Here is a 25,212-nt window from a genome sequence, read left to right on the forward strand (position 1 = left end):
GGTTTACCGACTATTACGACACGAATGAAATACGACCCTCATCCAACACGTTTGAGAGTCGACTTAACCGCCTGTCAGCAAGAGGTCCGACGCTTTTGCGACGATCAAACCTTAACTCGAGGCCCGACGGTTTTGCGACGATCAAGCCTTAACTCGAGGCTTCATTCGCTTATAGTAAAGGATACTGATACCTAGTATTGAAATTTCTTTGATACATTTTCAATGAAAATCACTTTAGAATTTGTACTTTGAATATTTCAAGTAACATACAGGTTGAGCATCAATTATAACAATTTCAAATATTAAACAATGTATTCGATATTTCACGACTAGTCTAATGGAAATATTAGCTGCCTAGCTAATTCGTTTCAACAAAAAGTAAAATTTTTCAGGGCGAGTATAATATTTACATCAATTAAAGCATTTATTAATATTCATTGTTAATGTCTTCGATGTGGCCAGTTACTATCTCTTAAATACAAAGATCTTAATGAAAAATATTATTATACACTTCCAGATTTTTTTAAGGAAAAAGAAAAACATACAATTCTAAAGGGTATTATTTCACACATTTTTCTCTTAAAATGTTTGAAACCGCATAAAAATTCTGTAACTAAAACAAATTGAGATCTATTTTGGAATTCAGTATTATTTTCACAACCAAAAATCTCTTAAATACTTAATATATAAGGTTTTTGAACTCCAAGCGCCCCAAAACACTTGCTTCTTTTATATTCAAACAAAGAAACTGAAGGTAGACATAAACATTTAAGTTTTGGTTTCACTTTATAGGGGTGTGGTTCCCAGCATATGAGAAGCTAGGTAAAAAGCAAAGGCTTATGCATAAACTGGCTCTAAGAGGTAGATAAATTGATAATTCAATAACAAAATTCAAACCTTACGTGACTAACGAAGACGTTTCTAGTTTATATAGTATGACAAAGAACCTTAGCGATGAAATTGAAAGCTAGCAAGCCTAGAACTAATCAATTTCGACCACAAAAATCTCGTTTAAACATTCTAACGACTCAGCAGCGTCAGAGATACTGGAAAGGCTGCCTTGCTTTCGCACTAGCAGCGCCCTCATCGTTGATGACGTGCATGGCGTTACCTTAGTTACGCCAATAGAACAGAGGCGTGTCACCTGACCCGAGAAATTACAGGAGGGAAAATTCAAACTAGAAAATCAGATGTGTTTTCTTGCTTTGCAGTTTTTTTGTAAGGTTATGTTTCTAGTGTTGCCAAAAATAAAGTATTATCAACTTCAGATTGTGGGTCGAAATATAATATAAGTTAAATATTTAACAAAAATATTTTGGTGGCATATGCGGAATAGTAAAAGTCAAAAAAACCGTCCCACGGAAAAAGAAGGCCTACCAACAACTTCGTTTTTCATTTTACTCTTTTTAAACGTGACAATACCGACCAGCGGGAAGGAGTTGGTAATTAATTGGCAAAAATGGGTTACATGTTTAGGACGGTAGGCAAGCCTACTTCAAACCATCACAGTTCCAACTGTCGAATAAATGTCGGTTACTAAACGGCCTAAGCATAACTTTGCTTTTAATTTTACTCTTCTTAAACGTCACAATACCGACTAGCGCGAAAGAGTCGGTAATCAATTGGCAAAAAATAAGTTGGAATTTTCTAGACCGTAGGCAAGCCTACTTCAAACCACCACAGTTCCAACTGTCAGATAGATGTCGGCATTGCCAACTAAAAGAAGTAGTCGGCTTCATGAGTCGGAAATGTGTCGAAATAAGCACGGTACAGCCGACTGGACCGTAAACCGACTATTTGACCTTTAACCGACTGTTATGCGGAAGGCTTGTGCTACTGGGGATGTTGGAAAAATATTAGTTAAGGTCATCTTTTGAACGAGACGTTTCAAGAATCACCGCTGGCCAAAAATATTTGAAAATGATTTTCTACTGATTAGTTGATGCAGAAAATGAGAGTTATTCAGATTTAATAGTTAGTGATAATTTCAGTTTATTTCATAAACATTTTTCGTATTCATTATTATTGCATGATAGCGTTAGTGTTTGTTCAGTGAGTGTATTTAATTGGGATTTTGAATTACTTCCGATTTCGTCGAGCTTGTCTTATTTTCAAACGTTCATTGCGATGGTTTCAATTACGCAGTTTCAATGCAAATTGAATTCAAAGTCCACGATGAGGAACCATTGAAGAAATTGAGGTTTAATCGGATAGTGATGGAAAGGGTTATGGGGTATTTTATTAAACCTCGAACACGGGGTAGTCAGTTCCTTTAACTTCAAAAAAATCGCAAATCGCGGTATTTTCGAAAAATTAAAATTAGACATACTTTAAACTAATTGTTCTCAAAAAAAGTTGAAAAGGACCAAATATAATGATAAATGTTCATTTAAAAATGTTTTTAATCTAAGAAATGCATATTTTTTTGGTAAAATATGTTCCACAATTTGGGTTTTTTTAAACATTTCGCATGTTATTTCTATGGGAATTTTCGAGTTTTTTGCCAAAAGGCTGATTAATTTTATGTATATAAAAACCACCCTTAGCAACTTTATTTTTATAAATTATACAAACAGATGGATCTCTTTGAAGTTTTAACCATATATTAGACAGATTAAGCTGACACCTCGGAGCCGCGTACGGGTACGTGTAGAAAGATTACACGTACGCGTCGGTTTTTCTGTTAAGCATCCATAGGTGAAAATAAGGCTGGAATGTTAGTACTTGAGCGCCATCTACTATGATAAATAGAAACAAACATAAATACTTAAACAACAGTAACCAAAAAACAAATAAAATAAATTTAATACTTTTAAGCGACATGAATAACGAATTTAACTTAATCATAAATTTAGTATCTAGCTCAGGGAACCAGGGGGCACTGTAGTCATTTTATTTTCAAACCCAACGGATTATATTACGGAGTCTTGGTTTCGGCTGCTAAGTGGTTGTGTTAAATTGTTAAGAAATAGGGATCACTGGAAAATTAAACATGTTTCAATCAAAAACGGTTACTAAACTTCATTTTGATGACTTGAGCAACAGTTTTGATGAAGAAATTCGCGAGCCCTCTACCCTTTTAACCGAATTAGACGGCAATGTTTTTGAAATAATAGACAAAGAAAATTCACCCCTAAAACTGTAAGTATTCATGTCAATAAATTATTTCCCCATCATAGTGACCATAAAATATAATTTTAATTTCACAGCAAAAAAGATAACAAGAAACAACCGCAATTTAGGTTCAATTGTCTGGCTGACATTCGACTATTGAAGGAAGTTTTATTGGCCAATCCTTTTTGTGTTGGTGCTGCTTCAAACGCATGGGTCATAGTGGCCGAAAAGATCAGGGTTTTTTACCCTAATGTTAGCCCAAGACGTTGCAGGGAAAGAACTACATTGATTCTTAATGATTTTGTTAAAGAAGACAATAAGCACCTGCGAAAATCAGGAACAGAGGAAGAATATGATGAAAGGAGCCAGCTACTCCAAGAGTTGAAAGAATTGAAAGCAGAGGGGGAAAATTTGATAACAACAACCGAAAATAAAGTTACTACTAGTCAAAAAAGAAAAAAGGATGCTGAAGACACGGCCAGAGGAATTGAGCTAAGAAATGAAGCCTTGCATTCTAGGACACCATTAAATACCCAAGGTAAAGTCTATAATTGCACAATTTAAATGCAATTATAAAATAATATCTTTCTATATAGATGTATCTCCAGAAACTTCAAACCCAAGGAAGGCCAAAAGAGACATTTTCCAGTATTTGTGTACTAAACATGCCTCTGAATTAGAGATAAAAAACAAGAACTGGCCCTAAGAGCAAGAGAGCTAGATTTAAGGGAAAAAGAACTAGAATTGAAAGAGAAGAGAGAAGAAAGTGAAAGGAAAGAAAGAGCGGAACATTTTGAATTAGAAAAAGAAGAGAGGAAGGCGATGCTTTCATTAATCAACAAACTAATTCTGTTGATGAAATAGAATTCTAACTAAAGACGCAATAATCAGCTAACCCAACTATATAGAAAATAGTTGGGAAAAGGGACGAATGCGAGGGGTCAGTCATTCATGAAGTCCCGTACGCTACCCTAAAAATCCAACTTAAGAAATCCGAAATCAATGCTGATTTTGAAATCCCATAGAAATCCGTCGAAATCATTTGAAATCCGACGAAATCATTTTAAATTCCACAAAATCATTCATTTGAAATCCGACGAAATCATTTTAAATTCCACAAAATCATTCATTTGAAATCCGATGAAATAATTTGAAATCCAACAAAATCATTTGAAATCAACAAAATCATTTGAAATCAACAAAATCATTTGAAATCCGACGAAATCATTTGATTTCCATCAAAACTTGCAGAGGTTAATGGTAATAGTTAGTATAGGGCACTGTCGGTTAGCTGTGGCATAGGGGCTAGCCACCACCCCTCTATGCATTGTAAAGGGACCCACCTGTAAACAAGCCTAAGGCTTAGTGTGGAACTCCCTTCATAGGCAAAAAAAAAATCCGACGAAATCATTTTAAATTCCACAAAATCATTCATTTGAAATCCGACGAAATAATTTTAAATCCATCAAAATCATTTGAAATCCGACGAAATCATTTGAAATCCAACAAAACCATTTGAAATCCGACGAAATCATTTGAAATCCAACAAAATCATTTGAAATCCGACGAAATCATTTGAAATCCGACGAAATCATTTTAAATTCCACAAAATCATTCATTTGAAATCCGACGAAATAATTTTAAATCCAACAAAATCATTTGAAATCCGATGAAATAATTTTAAATCCAACAAAATCATTTGAAATCCGACGAAATCATTTGAAATACAACAAAATCATTTGAAATCCAACAAAATCAAGTTGGATTTCGAAATCCTGTACACTTTCTCCAAAACGTCCGACACTTAACACACCGTTCACTCTTAATTAAATGTAGGATACTCCCTTGATGAGTTTAAATCAAAACTCTTATTTAAAATGTAGGATACTCTCTTGATGAGTTTAAATCAAAACTCTTATTTAAAATGTAGGATACTCCCTTGATGAGTTTAAATCAAAACTCTTATTTAAAATGTAGGATACTCCCTTGATGAGTTTAAAACAAAACTCTAAAACAATCACACTGCCAACCTATAGGAATTAATTAAATTATACACTACCTTTTTCAGTTCAACCATTTCAGTGTCTAAAATCTGTCCTATTATCGGTGATAACTTTAATACTTGTCATATTCTAAATAGTGCTCCACAGTTGGAGTCTCTATTCCAAAAAAAGCCGATGATGTGCTACCGTATAAACACGTGTGAACATTTGTTAAGAGAGCACCTACTATGTAATAGATGCCCACAGGTTGAAGAAAGAGTTTTAAATTTTTTTTAAAGTCCAAGAAAGAAAAATTTTGGATAATCTTTCCAAAACCCCATTCAACGCTCTCTCGAACAGAACTCATGGCTATGTTGAATCTTTCCTCTTCAGGGGAAAGCTGCGCACCACGAAAAGGAACAATAAGAACATTTCTCATTGGATATCCAGGGTCACCATAAATGCAAAAATCCGCGCCACAAACAGTCTCCAAATCATTAATTATGTTGCTTATTCGAAGCATATGCGAATCGTGCCTTCGCCCCTCAACTGGACCAAATAAATTTACGATTATGCCATCAGGTGACGTGATGGACTGAAATTTAAGCGCGTGTATTCGTTTATGCCCACTATAAAAAAGGCGCTGGTCATATTTCGGACGACAAATAGGCCTAGCTGTCCCATCTATAAATCCCCAACAGTTTTTCAAAGGGGCACCCTTAGAATTTACAGCGTTGGCATATCTCTCTAAGTCCTCTTTCAAAAGCCATTGCCGGTTTAAATCTTGTAACAAATGCTTATGTCGACCGTAAATGAAGTTCAATGTAGCTTTGAAAATGTATGATAGCTCAGTTTTTGAACGTGAAAATAGCGGGGTTAAATCACTAAGGCGATTTGGATACACCAACCTCCTCAACAAAATGCAAAAGGCTTCGATGCTATCCACTTTGGTTCTGTTTTCACAAATAATATAACCGGGTAGTCGTAGAAATTCTACCAGTCCATAAATATCAGCAACAGAAAACCTATATAATATGAATATTGTATGTAAAACGAAATAGACTTTCTTAAATGAAAAAATAAACAAACCTAAAGTTTAACTTTGCATCATCTTCGGAAATATTTTGTAAACAAAATCGTTGCTGGTACGTTGGTGGATTAAAATTCCGAATTTCTCCTAGCAGCCATAATTCTTCTACATCTCCTAAATTTTCATCATTTTCCAACGCATCGGCGTATAGTAGAAGATCCCCTTTATCCTAGTATGGTGTTAAACACAGGAAATTAGCATAGAAAATGAGCAAATTAAACCTACCTTTTTTTTTGACTTTTCTTTGTTTGGCACTTTGTAGCTTGAAATGCTTTCCAAGTCTTGCCATAAATGCAATATTTAATATTTGAATATGGTGTAAAAAATTAAGTATTCTTACCATATTACTTGATCCTCGTTAATTCAGCGTAATAAGTCCACGCTTTTTAAAATAGCGAAGAAATGCACATAAAGTCTAAAACTTAAGCTATAACAAGTCAACCGCTCGACCTCGTCTCTACAACGGACAAAACTTTCAAAATACCGTTTATTAACCTTAACCATAGATGGCGCTAAATACATCGGCATTCGCGGAATTTTTAAAACGTAAGAAGAGAGAGAGAAATCTCTACGCGGTCCACGGCGGCAAGACCGCGTAAGAAAGCGCGCGAATTGGAGATTTTTAAACTACACGTACCCGTACGCGGCTCCGAGGTGTCAGCTTAATCTGTCTAATAAAGTTGAGGTGAAACGCGAGGATTCAATCTAGATATGAATGTAGCTTTGATCATAGAGGGTATACAGTTGAGGCGTAGAGAATTGGGTCTTACTAACACATGAAGGTAATATCTCTCCAAAATTTATACTCTTCATTTCCTCTTTTTCCCCATTGACTGATTTCCACGTGTACAAGACATATTCTTATTGGATGTAAAATTTCGTCTGCTAAGCTTTGAATACTGCTTTAACACACGTTAACAAATGGCAATGCGTAGCACGCGCCCACACGTCTACCGACCGCTATTTGTCTCCAATGCCCCGTAAAGATAAATTCGTCTGTAATGGTTAGGAGTATTTTTTAGCCAAGGCTTAATGTTAACAGACTTTATAAACCATGCCAGAATGCTATTTACAAAAACTAACTTGATAGATCGTTACTGAATCTTCAATGAGAGAGATGCTAAAATAAATAAATTCAACTCATTTTTATAATTTAGTCAGATTTTCTCCCCATATTGGTGAGTGGTGACTAAGACCCCTACTCATCAAAAAACAAAATTACGCGAATTTGACTAGGGTTTGGTGAAAAACTTCCAACATCCACCGCCAAAGCGGCAGTGTCAGGCGTTGCTCTAATCAAACCTAGCTCCCTATTCAGTTGCTTGGCTATGGGTAAGGTGGTCTGAGAACGGGCAAATGGTCGGTATTTCGGAAAATTTAACAATCAAAGAATACGATATTGCGAAATTAGACAAGATGATCTTAAAAATATATTCTCATAAAATACTTCTTTAACTATTCATCGTCATTTCATTCTAGGACAAGAAGAAAAAGTTTTATACAAAAAACTAAGAGAAAACCTAAACCAGAAAGTCCCGCCAGCCCCACGAGCGAAATTTCCCTCCAAAGTGGGTTTTCGACTAATTATTAAGCGCCCTTTGTCTTTGGGCAAATAATTAAAAATTTTAGAGACATGGTATCATGAACGCACCACCGATTAGAAATATTTGTTTCTAATAATAGAACTTTATTAATATTGAGGTTCAAAAAAGTCGAGCCTGACGGCAAATGTTATCTAGTATCTTCAAGCTTTTGCCTGGGAAAAAAGGGATTGAATGGTAGAAAAAAACTTCCGTGTTACGGCTTTCTCAGAAAGAACTATTCCACTAGATTTCGCTGGTAGACCAAGCCATGCCTGCATTTTACCGGCGTAGGTTAGCTGCTGAACTTCTATTGCTAAGCTGTTAAGAGTTTGACGAACTAGTTCTTGCGTTCTAATATTTAATTTTATATATTAACAAATAAAACATATATAAGGAGTATATTAAAACCCATTGGAGAGGAAGTATGAAAGCCATTGAAAATCGTGTGCCAACGGACTTTGGTCCTGAAACCCCGCGGATTCACACAATAAACCTGGCCGCTTTACTCTTTAAAAAATAGTTTTAGGGGGCCCAAGTATAGTTCCGGTACTGCTTTTAGTGTTATTGAAGTCAGTCTGCTAGACTCACTAATGCAAAGGCTTAGAAATTAGTGGAATTGTGGCGTTAACTCAACTCTGATATTTTTTATTACGGGATATGTGTAACAATTTGAGCTAGTTGAGGTTGTTCAAAAAATAGTATTGTAATTAAGCTATCGCAATTTTGACATAAACTTTGGAAATAAATCTCAAAGAGTTCCACTTAAAATTTACAAAGAATGATCCTACAGCAGCGGTAGAATAAAAAGACAATGGAGTAACAGGACTCGTAAAAAGGTTGTGTGGTAACATTTTAAATATTTATCAAAATATTAGTCAGGGTAAATTGAAGAATGTTGAGAAGAACACGAAAACCGTAATTTATTGGAATAATTCAATTACAAATGATTTTAATTGCCTATCATCTTATTTCAACTTCAATGATTGTGTGTAGAGCTGTCTATAGTTTTATTTAAGATCATATACCGAAAAGAATGGGTGACTCCCATAATCCCCCTGGACATAATCCCCCCAAAAATTTCCCCCCGTCAAAATGGGCATAAGACAAAATCCCCCCATTTGCAGACAAAATCCCCCCAAACTGGAGACAAAATCCCTCCCAAATTGGAGACAAAATCCCCCACTTACGGAACGAAATCCCCACCTTGGAGACGAACCCTTCAGGGGTCATTCCTATTTTAGAGGCCGTTTTCCACAGTGGAAATTTTTTTAGTAGGATAGTAGTAAAAATAGTGGTATTCCCCCTACGAGGAAAAGCGGAACCAATGATGGAGAAAATAGTATGAATTGCCGACTAACCATAAATTTTCGCCTTTTCCAAAATATTGCTGACTAACCATAAATTTCCGCCTTTTCCAAAATATCGCTGACTAACCATAAATTTCCGCCTTTTCCAAAATATCGCTGACTAACTATAAATTTCCGCCTTTTCCAAATTATCGCTGACTAACCATAAATTTCCGTCTTTTCCAAAATATCGCTGACTAATTATAAATTTCCGCCTTTTCCAAAATATCGCTGACTAACCCTAAATTTCAGCCTTTTCCAAAATATCGCTGACTAACCATAAATTTCCCCCTTTTCCAAAATACTGCTGATAACCATAAATTTCCGCCTTTTCCAAAATATTGCCGACTAACCATAAATTTTCGCCTTTTCCAAAATATTGCTGACTAACCATAAATTTCCGCCTTTTCCAAAATATCGCTGACTAACCATAAATTTCCGCCTTTTCCAAAATATCGCTGACTAACCATAAATTTCCGCCTTTTCCAAAATATCGCTGACTAACCATAAATTTCCTCCTTTTCCAAAATATCACTGACTAACCATAAATTTCCGCCTTTTCCAAAATACTGCTGATAACCATAAATTTCCGCCTTTTCCAAAATATTGCTGACTAACCATAAATTTCTCCCTTTTCCAAAATATCGCTGACTAACCATAAATTTCCGCCTTTTCCAAAATACTGCTGATAACCATAAATTTCCGCCTTTTCCAAAATATTGCCGACTAACAATAAATTGCCGCCTTTTCCAAAATATTTTTGACTAACCACAATTTTCCACCTTTTCCAAAATATCGCTGACTAACCATAAATTTCCCCCTTTTCCAAAGTATTGCTGACTAACCATAAATTGCCGCCTTTTCCAGAATATCGCTGACTAACCATAAATTTCCCCCTTTTCCAAAATATTGCTGACTAACCATAAATTTCCGCCTTTTCCAAAATATCGCTGACTAACCATAAATTTCCGCCTTTTCCAAAATATTGCTGACTAACCATAAAATGCCGCCTTTTTCAAAATATTGGAATTTTGGAAATAAGTTAAAACAAAATCAGTAGTTTACTTCTTTTGGTTTAGGAACATTGTTTGCAATACCTTTCACTCTTGTGAATTATACTTTTGCATTATTATTAAAGATAATCTTTGGATTTGGGCTTTCGTTTACCTTTACTTCTAAATGCCTATTATCTGGGGGATTTTCAATAAAATGATCCTTTCGGTAGGATTTTGTTGAACAGTTTTCCTTTTGGGGGATTTTGTCCTGGACGTTTTCTCTGGGGGGATTTTGTACAAACACGTCTAAAATCGGGGGGAAAAAGTCTTGACAAATCCAAAATAGGGGGATTTTGTCCGGGGGGATTATGTCCAGGGGGATTATGTACGAGACCCGAAAAGAATACCTCCAAATGAATCCAACCTCAACAAACTAAAACCTACTGAGGATTTTAAAAAACATGAGAGGTCACTCTTAGGTATTGGATGGGGTTGTATTGGTGAAATTTGGAAAGTATCAAAACATCGACTTATGTAAAACCGACGAAAGCTCTCTAAGACACAACTGAGGAAGTCTGGAGTATTGTATTGGTTTTCCATGAAGTATCGGATGAATCAAAGCGAAAACAAGAGAATTCGGTTTTCTGGGATCAGAAAAAGAGATCATGGCGACATAATAATACCTAAATATAAACTTCTAACACGTTTAAGAAATCTGAACAAGCGAATGAGAGATGTTTTGACTTTTGATGGTATAAAGATTCATGAAAGAAATATATCTAAAATAAGTGTGCTTGCCAAAAGTATTTAATTTTAAATAAAAATTGGTAACCATTTCCATTACTATCATGATTTAGGCAGCAAAAAGGCTGTCAACATCTAACAAAAACTGATAATTTTCTGTTTCGTAAAGAATGGCAACGAAAAGCTCTCAGAAATAGGCAACAAGGCGCAGAAAGGATGCGTGTCTCTTAGAGACATTATTTTTTGAATCAACCTAATGCAAAGGGGAAATGAAAACTTTGGAAAATAACCGATGTGGAAACTTTGAAAAACAAAACCTCAAAAGAACCTAAGGAAAGACTGAAACGAAATGATAATGATATCATGATTAACGCTAAAATCAAAAACTAGAAAAGAGAAGGCCAGAAGTAGTGAAAAACAAAGAAAAATGCAATAAATTAAAATATCTCAAAAAGGACGAGAAAGCAAATGTTAATGAACACTAGTTCAAGATTCTGAAAAAAAACCAAATAAGAGAGATCATCCTTGTGATCTTAAAAGAATGAGCTGTGATGAAAGGGACACCAGGGCAGTTTCACCCAAACAGGAAAGTACAGCTGAAACCATAGAGATTGAAATAACGTTTGATATGAAAGTGAAAACAGTGGTTGACAGAATCTCAGCTTATAACCCAGAAACTGAAATTTAGTCAAACAAACAAAGACGAGTCATGCCAAGGCACTTACGTGATTATGAAATATAGTTTTGAAGGTTAAAATCCGCCTATTTTACGCCTAAACCAAATACCTCAACCAAAATATTAGTCAATCAGTAACAATATTTAACGGTCGTAAAATTTCAAATTCAAATGTCACTCATGGCCAAGGAAGTACGAATTAAAAATACCCCTAGTTTCAGTATTAATTACAGACTGAAAAGCTTGTAGTTCTGTTCAATTAAGATCATTGGCTTTAAAAACCAAAAATACTCTCACAAATTACAATCAACCCAGTGAAGCGCAGCTAAAATTAAGAAACGGGGGAGTAAATTTCTCTAGTGCACACTACAATTCATTTGCTAAGCAACCCTGTTTTGCGTGGAATCTTTGATGCTTTAAGGAACTGGATACCTGTAAAGTCTCAGTCTATGTAAACACTATAGGCAAAGAGTCCTTGGGTCCGGTAAGAGTTTGCCAATCTATGTATAGACACTATAGACTAAAAGCCTTTGGGTTGCTGGAAGAGTTTCCCTTCTATGAAAGCACTATAGACTAACAGCCTTTACATCATGGGAAGAGTTTCCGGTCTCTAGACAGACATAGACTTAAGGCTCGTTTACATGTGAGCGAGATTTAAGCTTAAAGCGGAGAGTAGAAGTTGAAAAGCGAATTTTTTTTCGCGCCTAAAAAAATCGCGTCTGCTAAAAGCGTTTGTTCCCGCTACTCCACCCGCTCCTTCGTTTACATACGAGCTGGGCGGTATCATGAGCCTAGATTGCAGAGTTGTCTTTATAAAAATAACCTAATGGCATACGAAAATTAGTTGACAGCCCTTGAAAGACAAAACATAGAAGGTTTTTGATTGATCTTCATCGGTGTTAGGATTTTGTGATTTATTTGTAGAACCGAAGAACAAATCGAGATTACGGTCATATATCAATTTAGATTGTATAGCCATCTCATCCATAAAAAGTGATCCTATTTTCTCGTGCTCATTAGTAAGCTTAGCAAACTCCTCTTGTGGTCGATTTATTACTAAAGAAGGTATGCCATCTTCCCCAGATTCATGTCCTATGAAGCGCTTCAGCGTTACCCAGTGGGGTAAATGTAACACTCCTATTTCTCATAAAAAACTGTAAGCACAGGGCGACTTCTTATACAGTGTGAAAAAGATCAGAGTGCCCACATTTTTCGGATATTTTATAAAAAAAACTCGAGAACAATGAGGAAATTAATTGTAGTCCATTTCCCAGACTCATGGCAATTTAATTAAAGAATTCTCTGGCATCCACTAAACAAATCGTTCATGTAGTTTCAAATTATAACAAAAATGAGAATTTTTAAGAAATCAATACAATAATGTTAACGAAAAATTTGTTTTTGTAAGATATCATAATGTTGCTAGATTAATCCTGCAACAAACAGGAAATTAATGTTCTTCAGCGCAAATGTTCGATGTGTCTACCTTCCTGATGTAGACATTCTTCAAGTCTACTGGCCATTGATTCGCGGGCGTGGCGAAGCATTCCTGGGGTGATGTTGGCAATGGCGATTCTTATTCTGGCTTTAAGGTCGTCGGGTGAATCTGGTTCAGTTGCGTATACCTTTCCCTTGACATAGCCCCAGAGGAAGAAATCTAACGGAGTTAGGTCAGGAGACGTCGGAGTCCAGGGCGTTGGTCCACCCCTACCAATCCATCGGTTAGGGAACTCGTTATTCAGCCACTCTCTTACGGGTACGGCGAAGTGCGGTGTCGCCCCATCCTGTTGGAACCACATATCCCTCACTACTGCCAATGGTAAATCATTAATGGCATCAGAAAACTCTTGACGCAAAAACTCCAAGTAACATTGCCAGGTGATGTTCTCGTCAAAACAGAATGGCCCAATGATTCTGTCGCCAATGATGCCAACCCACACATTGGTTTTCCAACGCACCTGATGGTTATGATCCCAAAGCCAGTGAGGATTTTGCTGCGACCAATAGTGAAGGTTATGTCGGTTGACTGTTCCATCTCGATGGAATGTAGCTTCGTCAGAGAACATAACCTTGCTAAGGAAACCTGGCATTACTTCATCGAGGAACCGCATTTTCATACAAAAGTCCTGACGCCTAAGATAGTCATCCCCTGTTAACGCTTGGTGTAGGTGAATTCGGTAAGGATGGAATCGGTTCCGATGCAAAATCGACAGAACTGTACGATGGCTGATGCCACACTCGTCTCCTACCGCTCTACTGCTGATGTGAGGGTCGGCTTCGAACCTTGCCACAATGTCCATCTCTCGGGCTTCGTTTCCAACTATCCGGTCAAACCTACGTTGACGTCGTTGAACCGTAAAGCTACCTTAGAGTTTTCTGATGCCATTAATGATTTACTATTGGCAGTAGTGAGGGATATGTGGTTCCAACAGAATGGCGCGCCACCGCACTTCGCCGTACCCGTAAGAGAGTGGCTGAATAACGAGTTCCCTAACCGATGGATTGGTAGGGGTGGACCAACGCCCTGGCCTCCGAGGTCTCCTGACCTAACTCCGTTAGATTTCTTTCTCTGGGGCTATGTCAAGGGAAAGGTATACGCAACTGAACCAGATTCACCCGACGACCTTAAAGCCAGAATAAGAATCGCCATTGCCAACATCACCCCAGGAATGCTTCGCCACGCCCGCGAATCAATGGCCAGTAGACTTGAAGAATGTCTACATCAGGAAGGTAGACACATCGAACATTTGCGCTGAAGAACATTAATTTCCTGTTTGTTGCAGGATTAATCTAGCAACATTATGATATCTTACAAAAACAAATTTTTCGTTAACATTATTGTATTGATTTCTTAAAAATTCTCATTTTTGTTATAATTTGAAACTACATGAACGATTTGTTTAGTGGATGCCAGAGAATTCTTTAATTAAATTGCCATGAGTCTGGGAAATGGACTACAATTAATTTCCTCATTGTTCTCGAGTTTTTTTTATAAAATGTCGAAAAAATGTGGGCACTTTGATCTTTTCCGCACTGTATGAACAATTAACTGATCACTCTCATGATTAATAGTAAAGACGCTTTTATATCTAGAACTATAATAAATGCTGGTGTTTGAACTGCATTTTATAAAAATTATTCTGATAAAAGATGCTGACGAAAGTGATGATTGTGAACAAGCTACTGAATGGCATAGTCCGTCAAATAATCATTCCTTCGAACACGGTTTTATCGGGGAAGACATTAATCATAACAGTGTTCCAAGACCTGTAATAGGAGATGCCGCTGGGAAGTACGTCTCGAACTTTGTGCTTGAAAAATATCTAAATAACGTATTTGTTTTTGCGGCTCGAGCATAACATATTGCCATCGATGCCGCAGGGATGAAGCTTTTTTAGTATTAGAGGATGCGATACGTGGTCATAGGCTTTTGATAAGTCTATGTATATAACGTCAACTTGCCCTCTTTGGGGGACCTTTGGCTTTATTTGGTTCAAGAATGATATATGATTTGTTTCCACAGATTTGACCTTCACAAACCCATGTTGTGAATCTGGTATGTTCTTCGAGAACCAAGTGTTTATAAATTTTTACATGATTTATTCAAAAATCATACCAAACGAACAGAGAATTGATATAGGGCTGTAACAATATTTGATAATAATAAATTAAGGAAGCGCGTGAAGTTTTTGATATAGGCTGTATTAGTGAGTACACGTGAGAGAGGTTTTAGATTTTTGGCCGTTATGCGCGAGGTCAGGAGTAGTTATTGAGTGGATTTTTGGGAAGCCTTCATATGAGCAGTTCCCTTATGAGCGTATTTCACAATAGCGGTCCTCATATCAACAGTTCCCTAAATACCGGTTCCCGAATTGGCAGTTTACCCATTACAGCAATTACCGATACAGCGGTTCTCGTAAACGCAGCGTACCGTTACAGTAGTTCTCTAAAGAGCGGAAAAACAGATATGCGAAAAACTATATTTGTTTATTATGGTGTAAGCTGGCCCAGCTGGGTTATATGAACTCAAAAAGAACTAGGTCAGATATGGATAGTTTGGTTAGGTTAAAGTTGATTATTTCAACTAAGTAGTATTAGGTCAGGTTAGGTTAGGATTTGTTTCGTTTGGTTAGACTTAGGTTAGTAATATTTTGTAAATGGTGTAACAATGTTACGCCTTTTCCAAAAAATACTGTTCACAAATATCTACTTCGGAAATAAGATAACCTTTATCGAATTATAATATGGCTTTTCCAAAAAATTGTTTACAATTATCTACGAAAAAATTTTGTTTTATTAGGTCACATTCCTGATTAAATGATCACGGAAAAGGTAGTATTTGAAACCAACGATTATAACTGTATTGTTAATAAATGCTCGAAACTCAAGACAAACACTGCTAGTTCTCAAAATAGCAGCCGCTATATATAAAACAGCAGTTTTGAAAAACTCCGCTGTTTTTTTTGGAATCGCGATTGCTATTTCGAGAACTGCTCTACAGGGAACTGCTCATATGAGGTACATTCGGTTTACGGTTGCATGGTTTTGGTATGTTTTAAAAAGGAAAAGCTTAAAGAATACTGCTAGGCTTAGGAAGAATTGTACAAAGGAGAAATATTGAAAATCCCTAAATGTTAACAGTGCTGGTTTTCTTACGCTCACGTTACATTTTTGGCAGCGGCGGGATTCAAACCCAAGCCTCCGAAGAGACTGGCACTTTAGTTTTCCAAAATAAATAACAAATTTTATTTTCCAAATCATATTGGTCTCGGTCTTTGATTTAATTATTTTTTTAAAAGACATATTCTTTGTTGTTTCTTGGTTATAAATGCAGAGAGATAAAGAGAAGGATAAGTTTTTAAATTTGAAATTTTCCAACTTATTAATACCAAAAGAGTTTTAATGTAAGTAAATAAGAGAGTGTGAAAAAGTCTCAAGAATGGCTTCTCTACTAGGCCAAATCAAATATATGCATCATTTTTTACCCTTTCAAAGATTTTTAACTAGTTAACGTTAACGCTAAAGTAAAAAGAAAAAAGGTCAAGAATTTAGAGATACTCTTACAAGAATGAATAGATTTGTTGTGCTTTGTTGTACCGAGGTGTGGGCGTGGCTTTGAATTTGAACGTTTAGATGAGGTGTTAACCAGTATTGTAGGCGTGGCTTTGAAACGAGAGTAGGCTTGCATTTTATCAGAAGCGAAAAATAACATTGAACAAATAGTGGCATATGAAAGTCAAATGCTTCGAAGAAGTGAAAAAAACTACTCAATTGTTGAACGCGAAATAATAGCTGTCATGTACGCCATGGAATAATTTCGACCGTACTTGTTCGGAAGACCTTTCATAAACGCTGGGAACCGTAAACCATTGGTTTGTTTAAGAATGTGAAAGAACCGAGAGGGAAACTTGCCCGTTGGATTATCAAATTGGAGGAGTTCAATTACGAGATTCAGTATCGGACCGGGAAAAATCACACCAATGTTGACGCATTGTCCAGGACAATGCTAATTTTACCTACCGACAACAACCTAATTCAGACCTTGAACACCACACCTTTTCAAACGTATATGAGAAAACTCTTTGTAAAGTGGAAACCACTCACTCCTACGTAGAAAAAGACTGAGCTTTAGCAGAAACACCCACACATCAGACAAGTAAAAAAATTGGCTTGGAAATAAGATGACTATTGCTTTAGAAGAATCGAGAAATTCAGTACCAGATGTGAAATCTCTTTCGAAATTTAGAGCCGAGTTTTATATCAATAATGGACTGTTATTTAGGAACATAGTTAAATCGCTTTCCCAACTTGTAAAACCGCAATGTATAATTCCAATTATTCTTAGCACGTTCCACAATGATCCAACTTCTGGTCACAGATGTAACCGGGGATATGGTATTTCTTTTTTCCTGTAATTTTACAAGAATTATGCTTTATTGTCAAACTATTTCCAAGAACCAATTTTGAGTTAAATTCTAAAATTGGTTCTTGCATTGATTTTTAACCTAAACTGTACCTAAGTGCTCTGCCCAACTACCTCCCATAAACTTTACACTTGGTCCCATATTCTAAATTGCTTTCTCATGGCCTTTCTTCAAAAGAGCCGAATGTCCACACTCTTTTTCGCATCCTTTTGTATCGCCTATCGGTTTCTCTCCTCAACTGTATACTACAATGTTTTAGTGTGCCACTTAAGGAGGGCATTCTGGTATTCGGAACCCAAGCTGTAAAGACGTTGGGTTCCCTGTTTCTTTAAATAAATAAAAGACTAAATATTAAACTAAAAAATTGTCGGTTTCTTGACTAGGAACCTAGGCTTTAATTCCGCGGCCACATAATACTCCGTTCCAAATACATTTCTAAGATTTCTTTCCTCCACTTTCCCTGCAAAAAATTGAAAATTAGGGCTTTCATAGAGCCGGGCTGCCAGAGCAGCCAGATGTTCAGTGTGAATAAATTTACAAAACCAATCTATCTGGTTTGTGCACTGAACCTATTTCGACTTGTAGCCGTGTAAGCCGACTAGCCGTTAGCATTTGAAACCCGACAAGCTAGCGAAGCCAATCCAGCTAGATAACAGCTGAGAATCCTGAGACAAAGATATTAAGCTAACCAAGATTATGGAAGTTGATGACTTTTTGAAACCATGTGGTAATACTCATGAAAGGCCTAAGCGGCCTATCTTGACAGGGAAGAAAATAGAATTAAACGGTAAATAAAGGTGTTTTCTAATCGTTATTCGATATTCCACTACTGCATAGCGTTATAGTTTAAGAGAAATGCTCCTTTTAGGAAAACTCTAGGCGAAAAATTTGTACCTGATTATGATGAAGACTCGAAAATACAAAAGAAGGCAACTAATAAAAGAAGAGTTACAGGGGTTCCTATCAAAGATTTCCCAACGGGACCATGGACAAAACAATTAAAGTCACTACCATCAGAGTTCAACATCAGCCAAGTAGTCAGTTTCTTCATCAAAACAAGGCGAATAAGCATCTAGAAGATGGAAACAGAGTGCCAAAAGCTAAAAAGGCCGGAAGTGTATTTATATGTGACCCGGGGAGTGACAAGGCTTATATATTTGTTAAAAGCATTATTGTTCCATCATTCAAGCTATTGAAAAGGTACGCAGTGCAATTAAAAATAGGAAAAATTAGCGGAGATATTTTAGGTGGTTATTGCGAGTGCCCTTGTGGAAATGGTGGTGTTTGTAAGCACACCTGTGCAGTTTTGTGGTATTTATGGGAATGCAAACTAGAAAATCAACTTGTTCATTCGTCATGATAAATCTTGTACCGAGGTAGCGAAGAAATGGGGATTAAAAAGCAGAAATGCCCATCTTCAAACTAAAATGTTTTCAAATTTAAAATTCGCGAAACACAAGCCAAATTATTCAAATGAATCATCTGCATCAATGGTATCAAAACCTCGTCCTAAATACTCCTCACTTCCACTTTTGGACACTGAAGAGAAGCGTAAAGCCTGGTTTTCACTGGCCCAAAACGCAGGAAAAACCGCGTTCCGTGCCGTTTTTTAAAAGGTAACTTGCCGCAAAATTTCGCGTTTTTTAGGCGGCAAGCACGGAATTGGTTTTCTATTTTTCCGCAAATTTTTTCGGAAAGAAAGCGGTGGCCAATAGGGAAGCGACGAATATGTGACGTCATTGGCGTAATTTGGGTCAGCTCGCGAGATGTTCATTTGGACGCCATTGCTACTTTGAAAATTAAAAGTTAAGATCTTTCGAGTTTAGACTTTAATTTCTTAAAATGTATAGTTCAGAAAACTTTGTAGAAGAAGTTCGGCTTCATCGGTATTTATACGACAAAACGGATCGTTTTTATAAGGACAATAAAGTGAAAGAAAATCGGTGGGTTGCCATCGGAGCGATTTTCAACATGAAAGGTAAGCCTTGGTCTCCACAGATAATTTAATTACTAGTTTTTGCTTTAAAAGGCAGTTTAAATTTTGTATTAATAATACGAACAATATTTATGAAGGTGAAGAAGGTATGAAAAAGTGGAAAAATATTAGGGATAGGTATTTAAAAGAAAAAAGGCAGTATGAGAATAAGAAAAAGAGCGGTGCTGGCCTAGATGACCTAAATTATCCCCTATAGTCATTATTTAAAATATTGGATAACTTTTTAGCTTCAACGGTGAAAAAGAGATTGTAAGTGTGTTATTGGGTGGTTTATAAAATTTTTTGTCATACATATTCTTTTATTTTCACCACGTTTACTTTGCAGGACCTTAAGCAACATTTTTAATGCTAATAAAGAAGAGCCAAAGAACGATTATCAAGTTAATGTAGATGAAGCAACTGAACTACTTCTTAGAACGCAAGAAATACCGTAAGAAACAGTGCTTTAACAAGTTTAGGAAAGTAATATATTTGAATTTTTTATTTATAAAGTTTTTGAATATTTTAGGAACTATGACAATTTATATCCGGAGAAAGAAAACGATTCCCAAGTCTATAAGATCGCTGAAGTGGCTGCAAATATATTTGAAGATGTGGAAGACCAACCAGGCTTGCAAAACAAGGACGATTCTGAATTTTGCTGTAGTACCGAATCTAAAAACTGCTTAACATCGGAAAGTCCAGTTAGTAAATTTAAACCTTCAAGAAAACGCCGTCATGATGAAATTGATAAACAAGTGGTTGATATACTTCAGACTGCAAGCAATAACTTCAATACACTAAAACCTTCAAAAGTTAAAGATGAAACTGAAATTTACTTTGAAAGTCTTGCTCATAAATATAGAAAACTTCCCAAAAAACTACAAAAAGATTTGAGATACCAGTTGAAACATTTTTCTATAATGAAGTAAATGACGATGAATAAATTTTGAAAATAAATTTTATGATTTTAAAACAATTACTAGATGATTTCATTTATTTTCTTAGTACATAGTCTTTTTGAAAATTAGTAGCTCCTTCACTGAACAGATAACTAGCCAGTTTGTCTCTATAATTTGAAGGCTTCATGCCAGACCTGTTAGATTTTCTCATACCAGGTACTACTCTAACAGCAGAATAACCAACCTTCGACCTCCATTGGACTTCCTTAATTATGTTTCCCTTCTCATCAAAGAGAAATAAATAGTATTTCAAATGTATTTTGGTTTCATGGTTTTTTTTCAGTTTCAAGCCCTATGTCTTGTGTAACTTCCATTTATAAACAATGTTCTCTCAAAAATTACAATCCGAGTTCATTCCAACTTGGCAGACGAAGGGGCAGACGACGTTTATTTCACCCGGATATACATACAACGCCATAATGAAAATATCAACCGCCTCTTTTTTCATACCCCTCCGTCACGGGTAAGGGGGTCGTGGACTTGGAAGCGCACCCGAATAACCCTGTTACCCATTAAAAAATTAATCAATCCTTGATTAAACCCAGCGAATGCCACACACACACATATTTGGTATATGGGGAGCTCCAGGCAAGTTGGGAGATGGGTTCGCTTATTGCATACTTGGTTAGGTAAATTTCCTAATGCCACGTACTTTTTCGTCGAAGGATCTAAAGACGTGGCATTATCGCCACCTTCTGACGCCGTGTTCCTCTAAAATGAATAGAATAGCAAATTTAAATCATGCAAATTTACTTGAACGATTAAATTTAATAAAATTTTGTGAGATTTTTAATTGAAATTGGCAAGACACAAAGAGTTAAAACAATTTCCGATTTCTTTCGAACTCTGTGTGAAAGGCTGCACTTTTGAAACTTAAGAACCTAATTTTTTTATATAGAAAATTCGCAACTTTGTTTTGGGTTTAAAAATGAGTAGTAGAACCAGAAGGGGATAATGGGCGAAGGATGACACTCACGCATCCTCTTAATACTTCAGTTACGTAACCATGTACGTGAGGCCGATGTTTGAAACAGCTCAAATAACTGTTTCAAATATACGCGAGTTCAAAGACAATTTTCGGTTGTTTTCAAGTTTCGAAAAACTACAAGCTTGATTAAAACGAAATTGCCATATTTCCCTGAATTATGTCAATATTAATGAATTGAATTATTTAAACGGAGGCGGTGTAAACAGAGTATATATGACGTTTGGAAGGTCAGAACTTTGGAAATTTAAAAGCTACCGACTTAGTGACTGGTAATTTTAAATGTCGAACCAAATCTTCTCGAACAAATGTCCCTTCACTAGCTCCTTCAAAAAGGCATCTGACGGTGGTTCTGATATCTTCCCTTCGGCATATGTCACGATAGTTTGGAGAAGTAGTTTGCGTCGGATAGGCGTCTCTGGGGCTCGTGGAATAAAGGTTGTCATTGCAATGGTTCTCTTCTCAGGTTGCTGGTCGCTTGGTTTTACGTTGTCTTCTCTAGATGGATCAATGACTTCGCCGAACTTCAGACGGCAGATTGATGAATGGTGTCTCCTTTGGCAATGGGTACATTTTACTCCCGATGTACAACGACGTGCTCGATGTCCTTCATTAAGGCATACGAAACATCGGTTTTGGTCTTTGATGATTTCGGACTTCTGTTCTATGGAAATGGCTCGACATAGCTCGGTTAGATGTTCAGAATTGTTGCAATATATACATAGTTTGGATACTGCTGTCTTGGGGACTGCTGCCGTAGGAATCCGGCTCTTTGGGTAATGCGACATCTTGAAATGACTGGGCTTGTTCTTTCCTCTCTGATTACCCCATCGTCCAATTTCTTGTCCACGGGGTTCTTCATCGGCTCGTTGATTTGGTCTGCACAAAGCAAGCGTTTTCTCTCGGCTCTCGACTTCTTGCTTACAATGTCTGAGAAGGTTTCCCGCATCCTGTAGCTCGTCCGGGTGGGTCTTGTTAAAGTCCAACAAGATCTCTTGAGGCAAAACTTGTGTGAGTATCGGGAACAAGAAAGAGCCGTAAGTTTCCATGCTTGTGCCCAAGGCCTCCAGACTTTTTAATTGGATTTCACAGGTGTCATAGAGCTGTCTCAGGGCTACAACATCTGTCGCTCTCTTCACTGGTTGCAAATGTAGGACTTTCACCATGTGAGTATTAACGGCGGAAGACTTCTTTCCGAACTGATCAATGAGTTTATCTACGGCAGCTTGGTAGATTTCGGCGGACGACGTATATCCTCCAATGGCTTGTAACGCTGAATTACAATGAATCGAAGCTTCAAATTGACTCCAGAAGCCTTGCCAACTTGATGGGTCTCCTCCGAACTTTTGAATGGTCAAGCGTGGTAGCTTGACTGTTGCTTTGCGTTCAAAGTCTCTCTCATGTCCCACTCGTCCCTGAGCCTCGGTGGCCACTAAGTCCTCCTGTCTTCGGTCCGGTATTGTTTTCACAGCTCTTCTCAGTTTCGTTCGCCACTTTACTATTTTCTCTTTGAAATCCTCTGAGGCTGCTACCTCCGCCTCTATCTCGTTCTCTTCCATGTCCTGTTGGATGGCTGTATTGAGCTGGTTTGGACTCGTGTTTTTACTCTCAAGTAGCTCCAAAAGCTCCTCTAGCTCGCTCGTCTCAAGATACTCTTCTCTCAAATATTGCTCAATTTGGTTCATTAGGATTGTTGTTCTCTGGCGAATGACTTTCCTCGCTTTCTTCGCCGCCTCCAAATCTTTGGTGAATCAAGTTTACTGCACTCTTTCTCGATGTCTGACTGCCGCAAAATATCTCCTCAGTCCTTGTCTCCCGGGTTTCGGCACCAATATGCTGCGACTTGACAGTTGCAGTAGGAAATGACTCACGAACGATATGTTACTAAAATCTTTTATTGGTCATGTACTAACAGTTTAATTTCTTAACCGTGCGTTAAACATAAGATTAATTAGAATCGTATTTAAATTAACATTGACAAAGCGAACTATGGATACTCGATTAAAAATTATACTCTAGCTAAAACTGTATTCACAACTCAACTTTTTACACTATGTTATCTTTTTTTTTAAAAAGGTTTCAATGTAAATTGGGTCCCTTAAGGGTCCGCGACAAGGATGCGATTAGTCAGGTTTCAGTATGTGACTAATCAGGGAAGGAAATGAGGTTTACTTGGGAGGTGACGGAAGCGGTGTTGGGGTCAAGTCACCTCCGGCGGACACGGGGCAGTCGGCATCTATAGGGGAGGATCGCCGACATGTGTCGTATTCCCTAAAACTTTGCCGCCCAGTAGCTTGACTTACAGGAGTGCGCCACACCACTATGTTATCTCGTTTATATACAGTCTTATCCTTGTTTTTTTATAATCATTAGTTTTTTAATTGAAAGCCATTAAGTCTAGATTCTAGTTCGATTCTATTCAGTTCGTTATCTTGGCGGTTGTTTAGAAGTTGTAACTAGCCCTGGTAGATATATGTTTTGACCATCGTGATTGGACATAATAATAAGCTAGATCTCTTGGAAAAATCTGTGTGACGACGTATATATGGTGTAGTGGTTATCACATCTGCCTAACGCGCGGTAGGTCCCAGGTTCGAGCCCCGGTGGATACATTTTTTCAAGATCGTGATTAGACATAATAATAAGGTTGATCTCTTCGAAAACTCGGAATAACCAAGTATCTATGGTGTAGTGGTTATCACGTCCGCTTTACACGCGGAAGTCCCAGGTTCGAGCCTTGGTAGATACATATTTTTACCATCGTGATTAGACATAATAATAAGGTTGATCTCTCCGAAAGCTCAGAATAACCAAGTATCTATGGTGTAGTAGTTATCACGTCCACTTTACGTGCGGAATGTCTCAGGTTCGAGCAATGATAGATACATGTTTTGACCATCGTGATTAGACATAATAATAAGGTAGATCTCTTCGAAAACTGATAATAACCAAGTATCTATGGTGCAGTGGTTGTCACTTCTAACTGGCGGAAGGTCCCAGGATCGAGCCCTAGCAGATACATGTTTTGCCCATCGTGATTGGACATAATAATAAGCTGGATCTCTTGGAAAAATCTGTGTGACAACGTATCTATGGTGTAGTGGTTATCACGTCCGCCTAACGAGCGGAAGGTCCCAGGTTCGAGCCGTGGTAGATACATGTTTTGATCATCGTGATTTGACATAATAATAAGGTAGATCTCTTCGAAAACTGATAATAACCAAGTATCTATGGTGCAGTGGTTGTCACTTCTAACTGGCGGAAGGTCCCAGGATCGAGCCCTAGTAGATACATGTTTTGACCATCGTGATTGGACATAATAATAAGCTTGATCTCTTGGAAAAATCTGTGTGTCAACGTATCTATGGTGTAGTGGTTATCACGTCCGCCTAACGAGCGGAAGGTCCCAGGTTCGAGCCGTGGTAGATACATGTTTTGATCATCGTGATTAGACATAATAATAAGGTAGATCTCTTCGAAAACTGATAATAACTAAGTATCTATGGTGCAGTGGTTGTCACTTCTAACTCGCGGAAGGTCCCAGGATCGAGCCCTGGTAGATACATGTTTTGACCATCGTGATTGGACATAATAATAAGCTGGATCTCTTGGAAAAATCTGTGTGACAACGTATCTATGGTGTAGTGGTTATCACGTCCGACTAACGAGCGGAAGGTCCCAGGTTCGAGCCGTGGTAGATACATGTTTTGATCATCGTGATTAGACATAATAATAAGGTAGATCTCTTCGAAAACTGAGAATAACCAAGTATCTATGGTGTAGTGGTTATCACGTCCGGCTAACACGCGGAAGGTCCGGGGTTCGAGCCCTGGTAG

General features: G+C 37.3%; 1 long non-coding RNA gene and 3 other non-coding genes across 4 annotated transcripts; all 4 read left to right on the top strand.

Annotated features, from left to right (window-relative positions):
* The first annotated feature begins 19,817 nt into the window (after positions 1-19,817).
* On the top strand, positions 19,818-20,408 carry LOC149613975 (uncharacterized). Its single transcript, XR_016376227.1, has 2 exons — positions 19,818-19,880; positions 19,959-20,408. It is a non-coding gene; the product is annotated as an uncharacterized LOC149613975 (long non-coding RNA).
* Positions 20,409-24,053: 3,645 nt separating this feature from the next.
* Positions 24,054-24,125, top strand: TRNAV-UAC (transfer RNA valine (anticodon UAC)). The gene has a single exon. It is a non-coding gene; the product is annotated as a tRNA-Val (tRNA).
* Positions 24,126-24,462: 337 nt separating this feature from the next.
* On the top strand, positions 24,463-24,535 carry TRNAV-AAC (transfer RNA valine (anticodon AAC)). Its single transcript has one exon. It is a non-coding gene; the product is annotated as a tRNA-Val (tRNA).
* Positions 24,536-24,734: 199 nt separating this feature from the next.
* TRNAV-AAC (transfer RNA valine (anticodon AAC)) lies at positions 24,735-24,807 on the top strand. Its single transcript has one exon. It is a non-coding gene; the product is annotated as a tRNA-Val (tRNA).
* Positions 24,808-25,212: the final 405 nt, after the last annotated feature.

Source organism: Phalangium opilio, unplaced genomic scaffold, assembly GCF_054372755.1.
Source record: "Phalangium opilio isolate 3A_F unplaced genomic scaffold, DU_Popi_V2 ptg000230l_1, whole genome shotgun sequence".
Taxonomy (NCBI): Eukaryota; Metazoa; Arthropoda; class Arachnida; order Opiliones; family Phalangiidae; genus Phalangium; species Phalangium opilio.